The sequence below is a fragment of the Aythya ferina genome (assembly GCF_964211825.1).
Source record: "Aythya ferina genome assembly, contig: HAP1_SCAFFOLD_132, whole genome shotgun sequence".
Classification (NCBI taxonomy): Eukaryota; Metazoa; Chordata; class Aves; order Anseriformes; family Anatidae; genus Aythya; species Aythya ferina.
This window is the reverse complement of record NW_028181393.1, coordinates 264228-286910: the sequence shown is the minus strand read 5'-3', so window position 1 is coordinate 286910 and position 22683 is coordinate 264228.

Sequence of the window (22683 nt, the reverse complement as noted above, 5' to 3'; positions counted from 1 at the left end):
GGGGTCTCCATTTGGTTTCGTTGTGTTCTCGTTGGTCGTTAAGTTAAATGGGAGTGGATGGTGGGTTTTGCATAAGATCAGGTGAGTTTAGAGTGGTTTGGGGGTTGGATCCGTACTTTTGGGGGATTTTCTTCCAGTTTTGGAAGTGATCCCGTTCTTGTTTGGGTGTTTTTGACGTGTTTTGTGGTCTCCATTTGGTTTTGTTGGGTTTTCCATGGTCATCATGGTGGAAAAGTGTAAATTGTGGGTTTTGGAGAAGATCAGGTAGGTTTAGGGTGGTTTTGGGTTGGATCTATGGTTTTGCGGGATTTTCTTCCAGTTTTGTTGTTGATCCCTTTCTTGTTTGGGTGTTTTTGACGTGTTTTGTGGTCTCCGTTGGGTTTCGTTTGGTTTTCCGTGGTCATCCTAGTGGAAAAGAGTAAGTTGTGGGTTTTGGAGAACATCAGGTAGGTTTAGGGTGCTTTTTGGGAGGATATGTGGTATTTGGCATTTTGTTCTATTTTTTTGGGTTAATTCTGTTCTTTTTTGGGTGTTTTTGGCGTGTTTTGCGGTCTCTGTTGGGTTTCGTTAGGTTCTCGTTGGTCGTCAAGGTAAATGGGGGTGGATTGTGGGTTTTGGAGAAGATCAGGTTAGTTTACGGCGGTTTGGGGGGGAAATTCATAGTTTTTGGTGTTTTTTCTTCTGATCCCGTTCTTTTTTGGGGTGTTTTAGACGTGTTTTGGGTCTCCGTTGGGTTTCGTTGGGTTTTCCGTGGTCATCATGGTGGAAAAGGTAAGTTGCGGGTTTTGGAGAACATCAGGTAGGTTTGGGGGGACTTTGGGGGTGGATTCTTGGTATTTGGGGTTTTCTTCTGCTTTTTTTTCGGGTGATCCCTTTCTTTTTTGGGGTGTTTTTGACGTGTTTTGTGGTCTTTGTTGGGTTTCATTGGGTTCTCGTTTGACGTTAAGGTAAATGGGAGCGGATTGTGGGTTTTGGAGAAGATCATGTGAGTTTAGTGTGTTTTTTGGGGGGCAATGCATAGTTTTTGGTGTTTTATTTCTGATCCCGTTATTTTTTGGGGTGTTTTTGACTTTTTTTTGTGGTCTCCGTTGGGTTTCGTTGGGTTTTCCATGGTCATCATGGTGGAAAATGGTAAATTGTGGGTTTTGGAGAACATCAGGTAGGTTTAGGGTGGTTTTGGGGTGGATCTATGGAATTCGGGCCTTTATTCTGTTTTTTTGGGTGATCCTGTTCTTGTTTGCGGTGTTTTTGACGTGTTTTGGTGGTCTCCGTTTGGTTTCGCTGGGTTCTCGATGGTCGTTAAGTTAAATGGGAGTGGATGGTGGGTTTTGCAGAAGATCAGGTGAGTTTAGAGTGGTTTGGGGGTTGGATCCGTACTTTTTGGGGATTTTCTTCCAGTTTTGGGGGTGATCCCGTTCTTGTTTGGGGTGTTTTTGACATGTTTTGTGGTCTCCATTTGGTTTTGTTGGGTTTTCCATGGTCATCATGGTGGAAAAGTGTAAATTGTGGGTTTTGGAGAAGATCAGGTAGGTTTAGGGTGGTTTTGGGTTGGATCTATGGTTTTGCGGGATTTTCTTCCAGTTTTGTTGTTGATCCCTTTCTTGTTTGGGTGTTTTTGACGTGTTTTGTGGTCTCCGTTGGGTTTCGTTTGGTTTTCCGTGGTCATCCTAGTGGAAAAGAGTAAGTTGTGGGTTTTGGAGAACATCAGGTAGGTTTAGGGTGCTTTTTGGGAGGATATGTGGTATTTGGCATTTTGTTCTATTTTTTGGGTTAATTCTGTTCTTTTTTGGGTGTTTTTGGCGTGTTTTGCGGTCTCTGTTGGGTTTCGTTAGGTTCTCGTTGGTCGTCAAGGTAAATGGGGGTGGATTGTGGGTTTTGGAGAAGATCAGGTTAGTTTACGGCGGTTTGGGGGGGAAATTCATAGTTTTTGGTGTTTTTTCTTCTGATCCCGTTCTTTTTTGGGGTGTTTTAGACGTGTTTTGGGGTCTCCGTTGGGTTTCGTTGGGTTTTCCGTGGTCATCATGGTGGAAAAGCGTAAGTTGCGGGTTTTGGAGAACATCAGGTAGGTTTGGGGGGACTTTGGGGGTGGATTCTTGGTATTTGGGGTTTTCTTCTGCTTTTTTTTCGGGTGATCCCTTTCTTTTTTGGGGTGTTTTTGACGTGTTTTGTGGTCTTTGTTGGGTTTCATTGGGTTCTCGTTTGACGTTAAGGTAAATGGGAGCGGATTGTGGGTTTTGGAGAAGATCATGTGAGTTTAGTGTGTTTTTTGGGGGGCAATGCATAGTTTTTGGTGTTTTTTCTTCTGATCCCGTTATTTTTTGGGGTGTTTTTGACTTTTTTTTGTGGTCTCCGTTGGGTTTCGTTGGGTTTTCCGTGGTCATCATGGTGGAAAATGGTAAATTGTGGGTTTTGGAGAACATCAGGTAGGTTTAGGGTGGTTTTGGGGTGGATCTATGGAATTCGGTCCTTTATTCTGTTTTTTTGGGTGATCCCGTTCTTGTTTGGGGTGTTTTTGACGTGTTTTGGGGTCTCCGTTGGGTTTTGTTGGGTTTTTCGTGGTCATCATGGTGGAAATGCATAAATGGTGGGTTTTGGAGAACATCAGGTAGGTTTAGGATGGTTTTGGGGTGGATCTATGGTTTTGGGGGATTTTCTTCCAGTTTTTGGGTGATCCCATTCGTGTTTGCGGTTATTTTGACATGTTTTGGGGTCTCCGTTGGGTTTCGTTTGGTTTTCCATGGTCATCGTGGTGGAAAAGTGTAAATTGTGGGTTTTGGAGAAGATCAGGTAGGTTTAGGGTGGTTTGGGGGTGGATCTATGGTGTTGGGGGTTTTCTTTCGTTTTTGGGGGTGATCCTGTTCTTGTTTGCGATGTTTTTGACGTGTTTTGGGGGCTCTGTTGGGTTTCGTTGGGTTTTCCATGGTCATCATGGTGGAAAAGGGTAAATTGTGGGTTTTGGAGAAGATCAGGGTGCTTTAGGGTGGTTTTGGGGTGGATCTATGGAATTTGGGCCTTTATTCTGTTTTTTGGGTTGATCCTGTTCTTCTTTGCGGTGTTTCTGACGTGTTTTGGGGTCTCCGTTGGGTTTCGTTGGGTTCTCGTTGGTCGTTAATTTAAATGGGTGTGGATTGTGGGTTTTGCAGAAGATCAGGTGAGTTTAGAGTGGTTTGGGGGTTGGATCCGTGCTTTTTGGGGATTTTCTTCTAGTTTTGGGGGTGATCCCGTTTTTGTTTGGGGTGTTTTTGACGTGTTTTGGGGTCTCCGTTGGGTTTCGTTGGGTTTTCCATGGTCATCATGGTGGAAAAGTGTAAATTGTGGGTTTTGGAGAAGATCAGGTAGGTTTAGGGTGGTTTTGGGGTGGATCTATGGTGTTGGGGATTTTCTTCTAGTTTTGGGGGTGATCCCATTTTTGTTTGGGGTGTTTTTGACGTGTTTTGGGGTCTCCGTTGGGTTTCCTTTGGTTTTCCATGGTCATCGTGGTGGAAAAGGGTAAATTGTGCGTTTTGGAGAAGATCAGGGTGCTTTAGGGTGGTTTTGGGGTGGATCTATAGAATTTGGGCCTTTATTCTGTTTTTTGGGTTGATCCTGTTCTTCTTTGCGGTGTTTTTGACGTGTTTTGGGGTCTCCGTTGGGTTTCGTTGGGTGTTCCATGGTCATCATGGTGGAAAAGTGTAAATTGTGGGTTTTGGAGAAGATCAGGTAGGTTTAGGGTGGTTTTGGGTTGGATCTATGGTTTTGCGGGATTTTCTTCCAGTTTTGTTGTTGATCCCTTTCTTGTTTGGGTGTTTTTGACGTGTTTTGTGGTCTCCGTTGGGTTTCGTTTGGTTTTCCGTGGTCATCCTAGTGGAAAAGAGTAAGTTGTGGGTTTTGGAGAACATCAGGTAGGTTTAGGGTGCTTTTTGGGAGGATATGTGGTATTTGGCATTTTGTTCTATTTTTTGGGTTAATTCTGTTCTTTTTTGGGTGTTTTTGGCGTGTTTTGCGGTCTCTGTTGGGTTTCGTTAGGTTCTCGTTGGTCGTCAACGTAAATGGGGGTGGATTGTGGGTTTTGGAGAAGATCAGGTTAGTTTACGGCGGTTTGGGGGGGAAATTCATAGTTTTTGGTGTTTTTTCTTCTGATCCCGTTCTTTTTTGGGGTGTTTTAGACGTGTTTTGGGGTCTCCGTTGGGTTTCGTTGGGTTTTCCGTGGTCATCATGGTGGAAAAGGGTAAGTTGCGGGTTTTGGAGAACATCAGGTAGGTTTGGGGGGACTTTGGGGGTGGATTCTTGGTATTTGGGGTTTTCTTCTGCTTTTTTTTCGGGTGATCCCGTTCTTTTTTGGGGTGTTTTTGACGTGTTTTGTGGTCTTTGTTGGGTTTCATTGGGTTCTCGTTTGACGTTAAGGTAAATGGGAGCGGATTGTGGGTTTTGGAGAAGATCATGTGAGTTTAGTGTGTTTTTTGGGGGGCAATGCATAGTTTTTGGTGTTTTTTCTTCTGATCCCGTTATTTTTTGGGGTGTTTTTGACTTTTTTTTGTGGTCTCCGTTGGGTTTCGTTGGGTTTTCCGTGGTCATCATGGTGGAAAATGGTAAATTGTGGGTTTTGGAGAACATCAGGTAGGTTTAGGGTGGTTTTGGGGTGGATCTATGGAATTCGGTCCTTTATTCTGTTTTTTTGGGTGATCCCGTTCTTGTTTGGGGTGTTTTTGACGTGTTTTGGGGTCTCCGTTGGGTTTTGTTGGGTTTTCCGTGGTCATCATGGTGGAAATGCATAAATGGTGGGTTTTGGAGAACATCAGGTAGGTTTAGGATGGTTTTGGGGTGGATCTATGGTTTTGGGGGATTTTCTTCCAGTTTTTGGGTGATCCCATTCGTGTTTGCGGTTATTTTGACATGTTTTGGGGTCTCCGTTGGGTTTCGTTTGGTTTTCCGTGGTCATCATGGTGAAAAAGGGTAAATTGTGGATTTTGGAAAATATTAGGTAGGTTTAGGATGGTTTTGGGGTGGATCTATGGTGTTGGGGGTTTTCTTTCGTTTTTGGGGCTGATCCTGTTCCTTTCCGGGGTGTTTTTGACGTGTTTTGTGGGCTCTGTTGGGTTTCGTTGGGTTTTCCATGGTCATCATGGTGGAAAAGGGTCAATTGTGGGTTTTGGAGAACATCAGGTAGGTTTAGGGTGGTTTTGGGGTGGATCTATGGTTTTGGGGGTTTTCTTTCGTTTTTGGGTGTGATCCTGTTCTTGTTTGCGGTGTTTTTGACGTGTTTTGGGGTCTCCGTTGGGTTTCGTTGGGTTCTCGTTGGTCGTTAATTTAAATGGGTGTGGATTGTGGGTTTTGCAGAAGATCAGGTGAGTTTAGAGTGGTTTGGGGGTTGGATCCGTGCTTTTTTGAGATTTTCTTCTAGTTTTGGGGGTGATCCCGTTTTTGTTTGGGGTGTTTTTGACGTGTTTTGGGGTCTCCGTTGGGTTTCGTTTGGTTTTCCATGGTCATCATGGTGGAAAAGTGTAAATTGTGGGTTTTGGAGAAGATCAGGTAGGTTTAGGGTGGTTTTGGGGTGGATCTATGGTGTTGGGGATTTTCTTCTAGTTTTGGGGGTGATCCCATTTTTGTTTGGGGTGTTTTTGACGTGTTTTGGGGTCTCCGTTGGGTTTCGTTGGCTTCTCGTTGGTCGTTAAGTTAAATGGGTGTGGATTGTGGGTTTTGGAGAAGATCAGGTGAGTTTAGTGTGTTTTGGGGGGGGAAATTCATAGTTTTTGGTGTTTTTTCTTCTGATCCCGTTCTTTTTTGGGGTGTTTTTGACGTGTTTTGGGGTCTCCGTTGCGTTTCGTTGGCTTCTCGTTGGTCGTTAATTTAAATGGGTTTGGATTGTGGGTTTTGGAGAAGATCATGTCAGTTTAGAGTGGTTTGGGGGTTGGATCCGTGCTTTTTGGGGATTTTCTTCTAGTTTTGGGGGTGATCCTGTTCTTTTTTGGTGTGTTTTTGACATATTTTGGGGTCTCCGTTGGGTTTTGTTGGGTTTTCCGTGTTCATCGTGGTGGAAAAGGGTATTTTGTGGGTTTTCGAGAAGATCAGGTAGGTTTAGGGTGGTTTTGGGGTGGATCCATGGTGTTGGGGGTTTTCTTTCGTTTTCGGGGGTGATCCTGTTCCTTTCTGGGGTGTTTTTGACGTGTTTTGGGGTCTCTGTTGTGTTTCGTTGGGTTTTCCTTGGTCATCATGTTGGAAAAGGGTCAATTGTGGGTTTTGGAGAAGATCAGGTAGGTTTAGGGTGGTTTTGGGGTGGATCTATGGAATTTGGGCCTTTATTCTGTTTTTTGGGATGATCCTGGTCTTGTTTGCGGTGTTTTTGACGTGTTTTGGGGTCTCCGTTGGGTTTCGTTGGGTTCTCGTTGGTCGTTAAGTTAAATGGGAGTGGATGGTGGGTTTTGCAGAAGATCAGGTGAGTTTAGGGTGGTTTGGGGGTTGGATCCGTGCTTTTTGGGGATTTTCTTCCAGTTTTGGGGGTGATCCCGTTCTTGTTTGGGGTGTTTTTGTCGTTTTTTGGGGTCTCCATTGGGTTTCGTTGGGTTTTCCATGGTCATCATGGTTGAAAATGGTAAATTGTGGGTTTTGGAGAAGATCAGGTAGGTTTAGGGTGGTTTTGGGTTGGATCTATGGTTTTGGGTTATTTTCTTCCAGTTTTGTTGTTGATCCCGTTCTTGTTTGGGGTGTTTTTGACGTGTTTTGTGGTCTCCGTTGGGTTTCGTTTGGTTTTCCATGGTCATCGTGGTGGAAAAGTGTAAATTGTGGGTTTTGGAGAAGATCAGGTAGGTTTAGGGTGGTTTGGGGGTGGATCTATGGCTTTGGGGGTTTTCTTTCGTTTTTGGGGGTGATCCTGTTCTTGTTTGCGATGTTTTTGACGTGTTTTGGGGGCTCTGTTGGGTTTCGTTGGGTTTTCCATGGTCATCATGGTGGAAAAGGGTAAATTGTGGGTTTTGGAGAAGATCAGGGTGCTTTAGGGTGGTTTTGGGGTGGATCTATGGAATTTGGGCCTTTATTCTGTTTTTTGGGTTGATCCTGTTCTTCTTTGCGGTGTTTCTGACGTGTTTTGGGGTCTCCGTTGGGTTTCGTTGGGTTTTCCATGGTCATCATGGTGGAAAAGGGTAAATTGTTGGTTTTGGAGAACATCAGGTAGTTTTAGGGTGGTTTTGGGGTGGATCTATAGTTTTGAGGGGTTTACTTCCAGTTTTGGGGGTGATCCCTTTCTTTTTTGCGGTGTTTTTGACGTGTTTTGGGGTCTCCGTTGGGTTTCGTTGGCTTCTCGTTGGTCGTTAAGTTAAATGGGTGTGGATTGTGGGTTTTGGAGAAGATCAGGTGAGTTTAGTGTGTTTTGGGGGGGGAAATTCATAGTTTTTGGTGTTTTTTCTTCTGATCCCGTTCTTTTTTGGGGTGTTTTTGACGTGTTTTGGGGTCTCCGTTGCCTTTCGTTGGCTTCTCGTTGGTCGTTAATTTAAATGGGTTTGGATTGTGGGTTTTGGAGAAGATCATGTCAGTTTAGAGTGGTTTGGGGGTTGGATCCGTGCTTTTTGGGGATTTTCTTCTAGTTTTGGGGGTGATCCTGTTCTTTTTTGGTGTGTTTTTGACATATTTTGGGGTCTCCGTTGGGTTTTGTTGGGTTTTCCGTGTTCATCGTGGTGGAAAAGGGTATTTTGTGGGTTTTCGAGAAGATCAGGTAGGTTTAGGGTGGTTTTGGGGTGGATCCATGGTGTTGGGTGTTTTCTTTCGTTTTCGGGGGTGATCCTGTTCCTTTCTGGGGTGTTTTTGACGTGTTTTGGGGTCTCTGTTGTGTTTCGTTGGGTTTTCCTTGGTCATCATGTTGGAAAAGGGTCAATTGTGGGTTTTGGAGAAGATCAGGTAGGTTTAGGGTGGTTTTGGGGTGGATCTATGGAATTTGGGCCTTTATTCTGTTTTTTGGGATGATCCTGGTCTTGTTTGCGGTGTTTTTGACGTGTTTTGGGTTCTCCGTTGGGTTTCGTTGGGTTCTCGTTGGTCGTTAAGTTAAATGGGAGTGGATGGTGGGTTTTGCAGAAGATCAGGTGAGTTTAGAGTGGTTTGGGGGTTGGATCCGTACTTTTGGGGGATTTTCTTCCAGTTTTGGGGGTGATCCCGTTCTTGTTTGGGGTGTTTTTGACGTGTTTTGTGGTCTCCATTTGGTTTTGTTGGGTTTTCCATGGTCATCATGGTGGAAAAGTGTAAATTGTGGGTTTTGGAGAAGATCAGGTAGGTTTAGGGTGGTTTTGGGTTGGATCTATGGTTTTGCGGGATTTTCTTCCAGTTTTGTTGTTGATCCCTTTCTTGTTTGGGTGTTTTTGACGTGTTTTGTGGTCTCCGTTGGGTTTCGTTTGGTTTTCCGTGGTCATCCTAGTGGAAAAGAGTAAGTTGTGGGTTTTGGAGAACATCAGGTAGGTTTAGGGTGCTTTTTGGGAGGATATGTGGTATTTGGCATTTTGTTCTATTTTTTGGGTTAATTCTGTTCTTTTTTGGGTGTTTTTGGCGTGTTTTGCGGTCTCTGTTGGGTTTCGTTAGGTTCTCGTTGGTCGTCAAGGTAAATGGGAGTGGATTGTGGGTTTTGGAGAAGATCAGGTTAGTTTACAGCGGTTTGGGGGGGAAATTCATAGTTTTTGGTGTTTTTTCTTCTGATCCCGTTCTTTTTTGGGGTGTTTTAGACGTGTTTTGGGGTCTCCGTTGGGTTTCGTTGGGTTTTCCGTGGTCATCATGGTGGAAAAGGGTAAATTGTGGGTTTTGGAGAACATCAGGTAGGTTTAGGGTGGTTTTGAGGTGGATCTATAGTTTTGAGGGGTTTTCTTCCAGCTTTTGAGTGATCCCATTCGTGTTTGCGGTGATTTTGACGTGTTTTGGGGTCTCCGTTGGGTTTCGTTTGGTTTTCCGTGGTCATCATGGTGGAAAAGGGTAAGTTGCGGGTTTTGGAGAACATCAGGTAGGTTTGGGGGGACTTTGGGGGTGGATTCTTGGTATTTGGGGTTTTCTTTTCTTTTTTTGGGGTGATCCCTTTCTTTTTTGGAGTTTTTTTGATGTGTTTTGCGGTCTTTGTTTGGTTTCATTGGGTTCTCGTTTGACGTTAAGGTAAATGGGAGCGGATTGTGCGTTTTGGAGAAGATCATGTGAGTTTAGTGTGGTTTTTGGGGGGCAATTCATAGTTTTTGGTGTTTTTTCTTCTGATCCCGTTCTTTTTTGGGGTGTTTTAGACGTGTTTTGGGGTCTGCGTTGGGTTTCGTTGGGTTTTCCCTGGTCATCATGGTGGAAAAGGGTAAATTGTGGGTTTTGGAGAACATCAGGTAGGTTTAGGGTGGTTTTGAGGTGGATCTATAGTTTTGGGGGTTTTCTTTCGTTTTTGGGGGTGATCCTGTTCCTTTCTGGGGTGTTTTTGACGTGTTTTGGGATCTCCGTTGGGTTTCGCTTTGTTCTCGATGGTCGTTAAGTTAAATGGGAGTGGATGGTGGGTTTTGCAGAAGATCAGGTAAGTTTAGGGTGGTTTGGGGGTTGGATCCGTGCTTTTTGGGGATTTTCGTTCGTATTTGGTTGTGATCCCGTTCTTTTTTGGGGTGTTTTTAATTTTTTGTTTGTGGTCTCCGTTGGGTTTTGTTGGGTTTTCCCTGGTCATCATGGTGGAAAATGGTAAATTGTGGGTTTTGGAGAAGATCAGGTAGGTTTAGGGTGGTTTTGGGGTGGATCTATGGTTTTGGGGGTTTTCTTTCGTTTTTGGGTGTGATCCTGTTCTTGTTTGCGGTGTTTTTGACGTGTTTTGGGGTCTCCGTTGGGTTTCGTTGGGTTCTCGTTGGTCGTTAATTTAAATGGGTGTGGATTGTGGGTTTTGGAGAAGATCAGGTGAGTTTAGAGTGGTTTGGGGGTTGGATCCGTGCTTTTTGGGGATTTTCTTCCAGTTTTGGGGGTGATCCCGTTTTTGTTTGGGGTGTTTTTGACGTGTTTTGGGGTCTCCGTTGGGTTTCGTTTGGTTTTCCCTGGTCATCATGGTGGAAAAGGGTAAATTGTGGGTTTTGGAGAAGATCAGGGTGCTTTAGGGTGGTTTTGGGGTGGATCTATGGAACTTGGGCCTTTATTCTGTTTTTTGGGTTGATCCTGTTCTTCTTTGCGGTGTTTTTGACGTGTTTTGGAATCTCCGTTGGGTTTTGTTGGGTTTTGCGTGGTCAACATGTTGGAAAAAGGTCAATTGTGGGTTTTGGAGGAGGTCAGGGTGCTTTAGGGTGGTTTTGGGGTGGATCTATGGAATTCGGGCCTTTATTCTGTTTTTTTGGGTGATCCTGTTCTTGTTTCGGGTGTTTTTGACGTGTTTTGGGGTCTCCGTTGGGTTTCGCTGGGTTCTCAATGGTCGTTAAGTTAAATGGGAGTGGATGGTGGGTTTTGCAGAAGATCAGGTAAGTTTAGGGTGGTTTGGGGGTTGGATCCGTGCTTTTTGGGGATTTTCGTTCGTTTTTGGTTGTGATCCCGTTCTTTTTTGGGGTGTTTTTAATTTTTTGTTTGTGGTCTCCTTTGGGTTTTGTTGGGTTTTCCCTGGTCATCATGGTGGAAAACGGTAAATTGTGGGTTTTGGAGAAGATCAGGTAGGTTTAGGGTGGTTTTGGGGTGGATCTATGGTTTTGGGGGTTTTCTTTCGTTTTTGGGTGTGATCCTGTTCTTGTTTGCGGTGTTTTTGACGTGTTTTGGGGTCTCCGTTGGGTTTCATTGGGTTCTCGTTGGTCGTTAATTTAAATTGTTGTGGATTGTGGGTTTTGCAGAAGATCAGGTGAGTTTAGAGTGGTTTGGGGGTTGGATCCGTGCTTTTGGGGGATTTTCTCCCAGTTTTGGGGGTGATCCCGTTTTTGTTTGGGGTGTTTTTGACGTGTTTTGGGGTCTCCATTGGGTTTTGTTGGCTTTTCCATGGTCATCATGGTGGAAATGCATAAATGGTGGGTTTTGGAGAAGATCAGGTATGTTTAGGATGGTTTTGGGGTGGATCTATGGTTTTGGGGGATTTTCTTCCAGTTTTTGGGTGATCCCGTTCGTTTTTGCGGTGATTTTGACATGTTTTGTGGTCTCCGTTGGGTTTCGTTTGGTTTTCCATGGTCATCATGGTGGAAAAGGGTAAATGGTGGGTTTTGGAGAACATCAGGTAGGTTTAGGGTGGTTTTGAGGTGCATCTATAGTTTTGAGGGGTTTTCTTCCAGATTTGGGGGTGATCCCGTTCTTGTTTGGGGTGTTTTTGACGTGTTTTGGGGTCTCCGTTGGGTTTTGTTGGGTTCTCGTTGGTCGTTAATTTAAATGGGTGTGGATTGTGGGTTTTGGAGAAGATCAGGTGAGTTTAGTGTGGTTTTGGGGGGCAATTCATAGTTTTTGGTGTTTTTTCTTCTGATCCCGTTCTTTTTTGGGGTGTTTTAGACGTGTTTTCCTGTCTCCGTTGCGTTTCGTTGGGTGTTCCGTGGTCATCATGGTGGAAAAGGGTAAATTGTGGATTTTGGAGAACATCAGGTAGAATTAGGGTGGTTTTGAGGTGGATCTATGGTTTTGACGGGCTTTCTTCCAGTTTTTGGGTGATCCCATTTGTGTTTGCGGTGGTTTTGACGTGTTTTGGGGTCTCCGTTGTGTTTTGTTTGGTTTTCCGTGGTCATTATGGTGGAAAAGGGTATGTTGCGGGTTTTGGAGAACATCAGGTAGGTATAGGGTGATTTTTGGGGTGGATCTATGGTTTTGGGGGATTTTCTTCCAGTTTTGGGGGTGATCCCGTTCTTGTTTGGGGTGTTTTTGACGTGTTTTGGGGTCTCCGTTGGGTTTCGTTTGGTTTTCCGTGGTCATCATGGTGGAAAAGGGTAAATTGTGGGTTTTGGAAAAGATTAGGTAGGTTTAGGATGGTTTTGGGGTGGATCTATGGTGTTGGGGGTTTTCTTTCGTTTTCGGGGGTGATCCTGTTCCTTTCTGGGGTGTTTTTGACGTGTTTTGTGGTCTCTGTTGTGTTTTGTTGGGTTTTCCTTGGTCATCATGGTGGAAAATGGTAAATTGTGGGTTTTGGAGAAGATCAGGTAGGTTTAGGGTGGTTTTGGGGTGGATCTATTGCTTTGGGGGTTTTCTTTCGTTTTTGGGTGTGATCCTGTTCTTGTTTGGGGTGTTTTTGACGTGTTTTGGGGTCTCCATTTGGTTTCGTTGTGTTCTCGTTGGTCGTTAAGTTAAATGGGAGTGGATGGTGGGTTTTGCAGAAGATCAGGTGAGTTTAGAGTGGTTTGGGGGTTGGATCCGTACTTTTGGGGGATTTTCTTCCAGTTTTGGGGGTGATCCCGTTCTTGTTTGGGGTGTTTTTGACGTGTTTTGTGGTCTCCATTTGGTTTTGTTGGGTTTTCCATGGTCATCATGGTGGAAAAGTGTAAATTGTGGGTTTTGGAGAAGATCAGGTAGGTTTAGGGTGGTTTTGGGTTGGATCTATGGTTTTGCGGGATTTTCTTCCAGTTTTGTTGTTGATCCCTTTCTTGTTTGGGTGTTTTTGACGTGTTTTGTGGTCTCCGTTGGGTTTCGTTTGGTTTTCCGTGGTCATCCTAGTGGAAAAGAGTAAGTTGTGGGTTTTGGAGAACATCAGGTAGGTTTAGGGTGCTTTTTGGGAGGATATGTGGTATTTGGCATTTTGTTCTATTTTTTGGGTTAATTCTGTTCTTTTTTGGGTGTTTTTGGCGTGTTTTGCGGTCTCTGTTGGGTTTCGTTAGGTTCTCGTTGGTCGTCAACGTAAATGGGGGTGGATTGTGGGTTTTGGAGAAGATCAGGTTAGTTTACGGCGGTTTGGGGGGGAAATTCATAGTTTTTGGTGTTTTTTCTTCTGATCCCGTTCTTTTTTGGGGTGTTTTAGACGTGTTTTGGGGTCTCCGTTGGGTTTCGTTGGGTTTTCCGTGGTCATCATGGTGGAAAAGGGTAAGTTGCGGGTTTTGGAGAACATCAGGTAGGTTTGGGGGGACTTTGGGGGTGGATTCTTGGTATTTGGGGTTTTCTTCTGCTTTTTTTTCGGGTGATCCCTTTCTTTTTTGGGGTGTTTTTGACGTGTTTTGTGGTCTTTGTTGGGTTTCATTGGGTTCTCGTTTGACGTTAAGGTAAATGGGAGCGGATTGTGGGTTTTGGAGAAGATCATGTGAGTTTAGTGTGTTTTTTGGGGGGCAATGCATAGTTTTTGGTGTTTTATTTCTGATCCCGTTATTTTTTGGGGTGTTTTTGACTTTTTTTTGTGGTCTCCGTTGGGTTTCGTTGGGTTTTCCATGGTCATCATGGTGGAAAATGGTAAATTGTGGGTTTTGGAGAACATCAGGTAGGTTTAGGGTGGTTTTGGGGTGGATCTATGGAATTCGGGCCTTTATTCTGTTTTTTTGGGTGATCCTGTTCTTGTTTGCGGTGTTTTTGACGTGTTTTGGTGGTCTCCGTTTGGTTTCGCTGGGTTCTCGATGGTCGTTATGTTAAATGGGAGTGGATGGTGGGTTTTGCAGAAGATCAGGTGAGTTTAGAGTGGTTTGGGGGTTGGATCCGTACTTTTTGGGGATTTTCTTCCAGTTTTGGGGGTGATCCCGTTCTTGTTTGGGGTGTTTTTGACGTGTTTTGTGGTCTCCATTTGGTTTTGTTGGGTTTTCCATGGTCATCATGGTGGAAAAGTGTAAATTGTGGGTTTTGGAGAAGATCAGGTAGGTTTAGGGTGGTTTTGGGTTGGATCTATGGTTTTGCGGGATTTTCTTCCAGTTTTGTTGTTGATCCCTTTCTTGTTTGGGTGTTTTTGACGTGTTTTGTGGTCTCCGTTGGGTTTCGTTTGGTTTTCCGTGGTCATCCTAGTGGAAAAGAGTAAGTTGTGGGTTTTGGAGAACATCAGGTAGGTTTAGGGTGCTTTTTGGGAGGATATGTGGTATTTGGCATTTTGTTCTATTTTTTGGGTTAATTCTGTTCTTTTTTGGGTGTTTTTGGCGTGTTTTGCGGTCTCTGTTGGGTTTCGTTAGGTTCTCGTTGGTCGTCAACGTAAATGGGGGTGGATTGTGGGTTTTGGAGAAGATCAGGTTAGTTTACGGCGGTTTGGGGGGGAAATTCATAGTTTTTGGTGTTTTTTCTTCTGATCCCGTTCTTTTTTGGGGTGTTTTAGACGTGTTTTGGGGTCTCCGTTGGGTTTCGTTGGGTTTTCCGTGGTCATCATGGTGGAAAAGGGTAAGTTGCGGGTTTTGGAGAACATCAGGTAGGTTTGGGGGGACTTTGGGGGTGGATTCTTGGTATTTGGGGTTTTCTTCTGCTTTTTTTTCGGGTGATCCCGTTCTTTTTTGGGGTGTTTTTGACGTGTTTTGTGGTCTTTGTTGGGTTTCATTGGGTTCTCGTTTGACGTTAAGGTAAATGGGAGCGGATTGTGGGTTTTGGAGAAGATCATGTGAGTTTAGTGTGTTTTTTGGGGGGCAATGCATAGTTTTTGGTGTTTTATTTCTGATCCCGTTATTTTTTGGGGTGTTTTTGACTTTTTTTTGTGGTCTCCGTTGGGTTTCGTTGGGTTTTCCGTGGTCATCATGGTGGAAAATGGTAAATTGTGGGTTTTGGAGAACATCAGGTAGGTTTAGGGTGGTTTTGGGGTGGATCTATGGAATTCGGGCCTTTATTCTGTTTTTTTGGGTGATCCTGTTCTTGTTTGCGGTGTTTTTGACGTGTTTTGGTGGTCTCCGTTTGGTTTCGCTGGGTTCTCGATGGTCGTTAAGTTAAATGGGAGTGGATGGTGGGTTTTGCAGAAGATCAGGTGAGTTTAGAGTGGTTTGGGGGTTGGATCCGTACTTTTTGGGGATTTTCTTCCAGTTTTGGGGGTGATCCCGTTCTTGTTTGGGGTGTTTTTGACGTGTTTTGTGGTCTCCATTTGGTTTTGTTGGGTTTTCCATGGTCATCATGGTGGAAAAGTGTAAATTGTGGGTTTTGGAGAAGATCAGGTAGGTTTAGGGTGGTTTTGGGTTGGATCTATGGTTTTGCGGGATTTTCTTCCAGTTTTGTTGTTGATCCCTTTCTTGTTTGGGTGTTTTTGACGTGTTTTGTGGTCTCCGTTGGGTTTCGTTTGGTTTTCCGTGGTCATCCTAGTGGAAAAGAGTAAGTTGTGGGTTTTGGAGAACATCAGGTAGGTTTAGGGTGCTTTTTGGGAGGATATGTGGTATTTGGCATTTTGTTCTATTTTTTGGGTTAATTCTGTTCTTTTTTGGGTGTTTTTGGCGTGTTTTGCGGTCTCTGTTGGGTTTCGTTAGGTTCTCGTTGGTCGTCAAGGTAAATGGGGGTGGATTGTGGGTTTTGGAGAAGATCAGGTTAGTTTACGGCGGTTTGGGGGGGAAATTCATAGTTTTTGGTGTTTTTTCTTCTGATCCCGTTCTTTTTTGGGGTGTTTTAGACGTGTTTTGGGGTCTCCGTTGGGTTTCGTTGGGTTTTCCGTGGTCATCATGGTGGAAAAGGGTAAGTTGCGGGTTTTGGAGAACATCAGGTAGGTTTGGGGGGACTTTGGGGGTGGATTCTTGGTATTTGGGGTTTTCTTCTGCTTTTTTTTCGGGTGATCCCTTTCTTTTTTGGGGTGTTTTTGACGTGTTTTGTGGTCTTTGTTGGGTTTCATTGGGTTCTCGTTTGACGTTAAGGTAAATGGGAGCGGATTGTGGGTTTTGGAGAAGATCATGTGAGTTTAGTGTGTTTTTTGGGGGGCAATGCATAGTTTTTGGTGTTTTATTTCTGATCCCGTTATTTTTTGGGGTGTTTTTGACTTTTTTTTGTGGTCTCCGTTGGGTTTCGTTGGGTTTTCCATGGTCATCATGGTGGAAAATGGTAAATTGTGGGTTTTGGAGAACATCAGGTAGGTTTAGGGTGGTTTTGGGGTGGATCTATGGAATTCGGGCCTTTATTCTGTTTTTTTGGGTGATCCTGTTCTTGTTTGCGGTGTTTTTGACGTGTTTTGGTGGTCTCCGTTTGGTTTCGCTGGGTTCTCGATGGTCGTTAAGTTAAATGGGAGTGGATGGTGGGTTTTGCAGAAGATCAGGTGAGTTTAGAGTGGTTTGGGGGTTGGATCCGTACTTTTTGGGGATTTTCTTCCAGTTTTGGGGGTGATCCCGTTCTTGTTTGGGGTGTTTTTGACGTGTTTTGTGGTCTCCATTTGGTTTTGTTGGGTTTTCCATGGTCATCATGGTGGAAAAGGGTAAATTGTGGGTTTTGGAGAAGATCAGGTAGGTTTAGGGTGGTTTTGGGTTGGATCTATGGTTTTGCGGGATTTTCTTCCAGTTTTGTTGTTGATCCCTTTCTTGTTTGGGTGTTTTTGACGTGTTTTGTGGTCTCCGTTGGGTTTCGTTTGGTTTTCCGTGGTCATCCTAGTGGAAAAGAGTAAGTTGTGGGTTTTGGAGAACATCAGGTAGGTTTAGGGTGCTTTTTGGGAGGATATGTGGTATTTGGCATTTTGTTCTATTTTTTGGGTTAATTCTGTTCTTTTTTGGGTGTTTTTGGCATGTTTTGCGGTCTCTGTTGGGTTTCGTTAGGTTCTCGTTGGTCGTCAACGTAAATGGGGGTGGATTGTGGGTTTTGGAGAAGATCAGGTTAGTTTACGGCGGTTTGGGGGGGAAATTCATAGTTTTTGGTGTTTTTTCTTCTGATCCCGTTCTTTTTTGGGGTGTTTTAGACGTGTTTTGGGGTCTCCGTTGGGTTTCGTTGGGTTTTCCGTGGTCATCATGGTGGAAAAGGGTAAGTTGCGGGTTTTGGAGAACATCAGGTAGGTTTGGGGGGACTTTGGGGGTGGATTCTTGGTATTTGGGGTTTTCTTCTGCTTTTTTTTCGGGTGATCCCGTTCTTTTTTGGGGTGTTTTTGACGTGTTTTGTGGTCTTTGTTGGGTTTCATTGGGTTCTCGTTTGACGTTAAGGTAAATGGGAGCGGATTGTGGGTTTTGGAGAAGATCATGTGAGTTTAGTGTGTTTTTTGGGGGGCAATGCATAGTTTTTGGTGTTTTTTCTTCTGATCCCGTTATTTTTTGGGGTGTTTTTGACTTTTTTTTGTGGTCTCCATTGGGTTTCGTTGGGTTTTCCGTGGTCATCATGGTGGAAAATGGTAAATTGTGGGTTTTGGAGAACATCAGGTAGGTTTAGGGTGGTTTTGGGGTGGATCTATGGAATTCGGGCCTTTATTCTGTTTTTTTGGGTGATCCCGTTCTTGTTTGGGGTGTTTTTGACGTGTTTTGGGGTCTCCGTTGGGTTTTGTTGGGTTTTCCGTGGTCATCATGGTGGAAATGCATAAATGGTGGGTTTTGGAGAACATCAGGTAGGTTTAGGATGGTTTTGGGGTGGATCTATGGTTTTGGGGGATTTTCTTCCAGTTTTTGGGTGATCCCATTCGTGTTTGCGGTTATTTTGACATGTTTTGGGGTCTCCGTTGGGTTTCGTTTGGTTTTCCGTGGTCATCATGGTGAAAAAGGGTAAATTGTGGGTTTTGGAAAAGATTAGGTAGGTTTAGGATGGTTTTGGGGTGGATCTATGGTGTTGGGGGTTTTCTTTCGTTTTTGGGGCTGATCCTGTTCCTTTCCGGGGTGTTTTTGACGTGTTTTGTGGGCTCTGTTGGGTTTCGTTGGGTTTTCCATGGTCATCATGGTGGAAAAGGGTCAATTGTGGGTTTTGGAGAACATCAGGTAGGTTTAGGGTGGTTTTGGGGTGGATCTATGGTTTTGGGGGTTTTCTTTCGTTTTTGGGTGTGATCCTGTTCTTGTTTGCGGTGTTTTTGACGTGTTTTGGGGTCTCCGTTGGGTTTCGTTGGGTTCTCGTTGGTCGTTAATTTAAATGGGTGTGGATTGTGGGTTTTGCAGAAGATCAGGTGAGTTTAGAGTGGTTTGGGGGTTGGATCCGTGCTTTTTGGAGATTTTCTTCTAGTTTTGGGGGTGATCCCGTTTTTGTTTGGGGTGTTTTTGACGTGTTTTGGGGTCTCCGTTGGGTTTCGTTTGGTTTTCCATGGTCATCATGGTGGAAAAGTGTAAATTGTGGGTTTTGGAGAAGATCAGGTAGGTTTAGGGTGGTTTTGGGGTGGATCTATGGTGTTGGGGATTTTCTTCTAGTTTTGGGGGTGATCCCATTTTTGTTTGGGGTGTTTTTGACGTGTTTTGGGGTCTCCGTTGGGTTTCCTTTGGTTTTCCATGGTCATCGTGGTGGAAAAGGGTAAATTGTGCGTTTTGGAGAAGATCAGGGTGCTTTAGGGTGGTTTTGGGGTGGATCTATGGAATTTGGGCCTTTATTCTGTTTTTTGGGTTGATCCTGTTCTTCTTTGCGGTGTTTTTGACGTGTTTTGGGGTCTCCGTTGGGTTTCGTTGGGTGTTCCATGGTCATCATGGTGGAAAAGTGTAAATTGTGGGTTTTGGAGAAGATCAGGTAGGTTTAGGGTGGTTTTGGGTTGGATCTATGGTTTTGCGGGATTTTCTTCCAGTTTTGTTGTTGATCCCTTTCTTGTTTGGGTGTTTTTGACGTGTTTTGTGGTCTCCGTTGGGTTTCGTTTGGTTTTCCGTGGTCATCCTAGTGGAAAAGAGTAAGTTGTGGGTTTTGGAGAACATCAGGTAGGTTTAGGGTGCTTTTTGGGAGGATATGTGGTATTTGGCATTTTGTTCTATTTTTTGGGTTAATTCTGTTCTTTTTTGGGTGTTTTTGGCGTGTTTTGCGGTCTCTGTTGGGTTTCGTTAGGTTCTCGTTGGTCGTCAAGGTAAATGGGGGTGGATTGTGGGTTTTGGAGAAGATCAGGTTAGTTTACGGCGGTTTGGGGGGGAAATTCATAGTTTTTGGTGTTTTTTCTTCTGATCCCGTTCTTTTTTGGGGTGTTTTAGACGTGTTTTGGGGTCTCCGTTGGGTTTCGTTGGGTTTTCCGTGGTCATCATGGTGGAAAAGGGTAAGTTGCGGGTTTTGGAGAACATCAGGTAGGTTTGGGGGGACTTTGGGGGTGGATTCTTGGTATTTGGGGTTTTCTTCTGCTTTTTTTTCGGGTGATCCCTTTCTTTTTTGGGGTGTTTTTGACGTGTTTTGTGGTCTTTGTTGGGTTTCATTGGGTTCTCGTTTGACGTTAAGGTAAATGGGAGCGGATTGTGGGTTTTGGAGAAGATCATGTGAGTTTAGTGTGTTTTTTGGGGGGCAATGCATAGTTTTTGGTGTTTTTTCTTCTGATCCCGTTATTTTTTGGGGTGTTTTTGACTTTTTTTTGTGGTCTCCGTTGGGTTTCGTTGGGTTTTCCGTGGTCATCATGGTGGAAAATGGTAAATTGTGGGTTTTGGAGAACATCAGGTAGGTTTAGGGTGGTTTTGGGGTGGATCTATGGAATTCGGTCCTTTATTCTGTTTTTTTGGGTGATCCCGTTCTTGTTTGGGGTGTTTTTGACGTGTTTTGGGGTCTCCGTTGGGTTTTGTTGGGTTTTCCGTGGTCATCATGGTGGAAATGCATAAATGGTGGGTTTTGGAGAACATCAGGTAGGTTTAGGATGGTTTTGGGGTGGATCTATGGTTTTGGGGGATTTTCTTCCAGTTTTTGGGTGATCCCATTCGTGTTTGCGGTTATTTTGACATGTTTTGGGGTCTCCGTTGGGTTTCGTTTGGTTTTCCATGGTCATCATGGTGGAAAAGGGTCAATTGTGGGTTTTGGAGAACATCAGGTAGGTTTAGGGTGGTTTTGGGGTGGATCTATGGTTTTGGGGGTTTTCTTTCGTTTTTGGGTGTGATCCTGTTCTTGTTTGCGGTGTTTTTGACGTGTTTTGGGGTCTCCGTTGGGTTTCGTTGGGTTCTCGTTGGTCGTTAATTTAAATGGGTGTGGATTGTGGGTTTTGCAGAAGATCAGGTGAGTTTAGAGTGGTTTGGGGGTTGGATCCGTGCTTTTTGGAGATTTTCTTCTAGTTTTGGGGGTGATCCCGTTTTTGTTTGGGGTGTTTTTGACGTGTTTTGGGGTCTCCGTTGGGTTTCGTTTGGTTTTCCATGGTCATCATGGTGGAAAAGTGTAAATTGTGGGTTTTGGAGAAGATCAGGTAGGTTTAGGGTGGTTTTGGGGTGGATCTATGGTGTTGGGGATTTTCTTCTAGTTTTGGGGGTGATCCCATTTTTGTTTGGGGTGTTTTTGACGTGTTTTGGGGTCTCCGTTGGGTTTCCTTTGGTTTTCCATGGTCATCGTGGTGGAAAAGGGTAAATTGTGCGTTTTGGAGAAGATCAGGGTGCTTTAGGGTGGTTTTGGGGTGGATCTATGGAATTTGGGCCTTTATTCTGTTTTTTGGGTTGATCCTGTTCTTCTTTGCGGTGTTTTTGACGTGTTTTGGGGTCTCCGTTGGGTTTCGTTGGGTGTTCCATGGTCATCATGGTGGAAAAGTGTAAATTGTGGGTTTTGGAGAACATCAGGTAGGTTTAGGGTGGTTTTGGGGTGGATCTATGGCTTTGGGGGTTTTCTTTCGTTTTTGAGTGTGATCCTGTTCTTGTTTGGGGTGTTTTTGACGTGTTTTGGGGTCTCCATTGGGTTTTGTTGGGTTTTCCGTGGTCATCATGGTGGAAATGCATAAATGGTGGGTTTTGGAGAACATCAGGTATGTTTAGGATGGTTTTGGGGTGGATCTATGGTTTTGGGGGATTTTCTTCCAGTTTTTGGGTGATCGCATTCATGTTTGTGGTGATTTTGACGTGTTTTGGGGTCTCCGTTGGGTTTCGTTGGGTTTTCCGTGGTCATCATGGTGGAAAAGGGTAAATTGTGGGTTTTGGAGAACATCAGGTAGGTTTGGGGTGGTTTTGAGGTGCATCTGTAGTTTTGAGGGGTTTTCTTCCAGATTTGAGTGTGATCCCGTTATTGTTTGCGGTGTTTTTGACGTGTTTTGGGGTCTCCGTTGGGTTTCGTTGGGTTCTCGTTGGTCGTTAATTTAAATGGGTGTGGATTGTGGGTTTTGCAGAAGATCAGGTGAGTTTAGAGTGGTTTGGGGGTTGGATCCGTGCTTTTTGGGGATTTTCTTCCAGTTTTGGGGGTGATCCCGTTCTTGTTTGGGGTGTTTTTGACATGTTTTGGGGTCTCCATTGGGTTTTGTTGGGTTTTCCGTGGTCATCATGGTGGAAAAGTGTAAATTGTGGGTTTTGGAGAAGATCAGGTAGGCTTAGGGTGGTTTTGGGGTGGGTCTATGGTTTTGGGGGTTTTTCTTCCAGTTTTTGGGTGATCCTGTTCGTGTTTGCGGTGGTTTTGACGTGTTTTGAGTTCTCCGTTGGGTTTCTTTTGGTTTTCCCTTGTCATCATGGTGGAAAAGGGTAAGTTGCGGGTTTTGGAGAACATCAGGTAGGTTTGGGGGGACTTTGGGGGTGGATTCTTGGTATTTGGGGTTTTCTTCTCTTTTTTTGGGGTGATCCCTTTCTTTTTTGGGGTGTTTTAGACGTGTTTTGCGGTCTTTGTTGGGTTTCATTGGGTTCTTGTTTGACGTTAATGTAAATGGGAGCGGATTGTGGGTTTTGGAGAAGATCATGTCAGTTTAGTGTGGTTTTGGGGGGCAATTCATAGTTTTTGGTGTTTTTTCTTCTGATCCCGTTCTTTTTTGGGGTGTTTTAGACGTGTTTTGTGGTCTCTGTTGTGTTTCGTTGGGTTTTTCTTGGTCATCATGGTGGAAAAGGTTCAATTGTGGGTTTTGGAGAACATCAGGTAGGTTTGGGGTGGTTTTGGGGTGGATCTATGGAATTTGGGCCTTTATTCTGTTTTTTGGGATGATCCTGTTCTTGTTTAGGGTGTTTTTGACGTGTTTTGGGGTCTCCTTTGGGTTTCATTGGGTTCTCGTTTGTCGTTAAGGTAAATGGTAGTAGATTGTGGGTTTTAGAAAAGATCAGGTGAGTTTAGGGTGGTTTTGGGGGGAAATTCATAGTTTTTGGTGTTTTTTCTTCTGATCCGGTTCTTTTTTGGGGTGTTTTTGATGTGTTTTGGGGTCTTTGTTGTGTTTCGTTGGGTTTTCCGTGGTCATCATGGTGGAAAAGTGTAAATTGTGGGTTTTGGAGAACATCAGGTAGGTTTAGGGTGGTTTTGAGGTGGATCTATGGTTTTGGGGGTTTTCTTTCGTTTTTGCTTGTGATCCTGTTCTTGTTTGCGGTGTTTTTGACGTGTTTTGGGGTCTCTGTTGGGTTTTGTTGGGTTTTCCATGGTCACCATGGTGGAAAAGTTTAAATTGTGGGTTTTGCAGAAGATCAGGTAGGTTTAGAGTGGTTTTGGGGTTGATCTATGGTTTTGGGGGTTTTCTTTCATTTTTGGTGGTGATCCCATTCTTGTTTGGTGTGTTTTTGACGTGTTTTGGCGTCTCCGTTGGGTTTTAGTGTGGTTCTTGTTGGTCATCATGTTGAAAAAGGGTAAACTGTGGGTTTTGGAGAACATCAGGTAGCTTAGGGGGCCTTTTGGGGTGGATCTATGGCTTTTTTGGTTTTCTTTCCTTTTTGGTGTGATCCTGTTTATTTTTGTGCTGTTATTGACGTGTTTTGGGGTCTCCGTTGGGTTTTGTTGGGTTTCCATTGGATTTTCTCGTGGTTGGGAGTGGATTGTACATTTAGGAGAACATCAGGTAGGTTTAAGGGTTTGGGGGGGTTAAATCACGTTTTTTCTTCTGATCCAGTTTACTTTTGGGGTGTTTTTGACGTGTTTTGGGGTTTCCGTTGTGTTTCGTTGAGATCCTAATGGATTTTATGGTGGTTGGGAGTGGACTTTGGGATT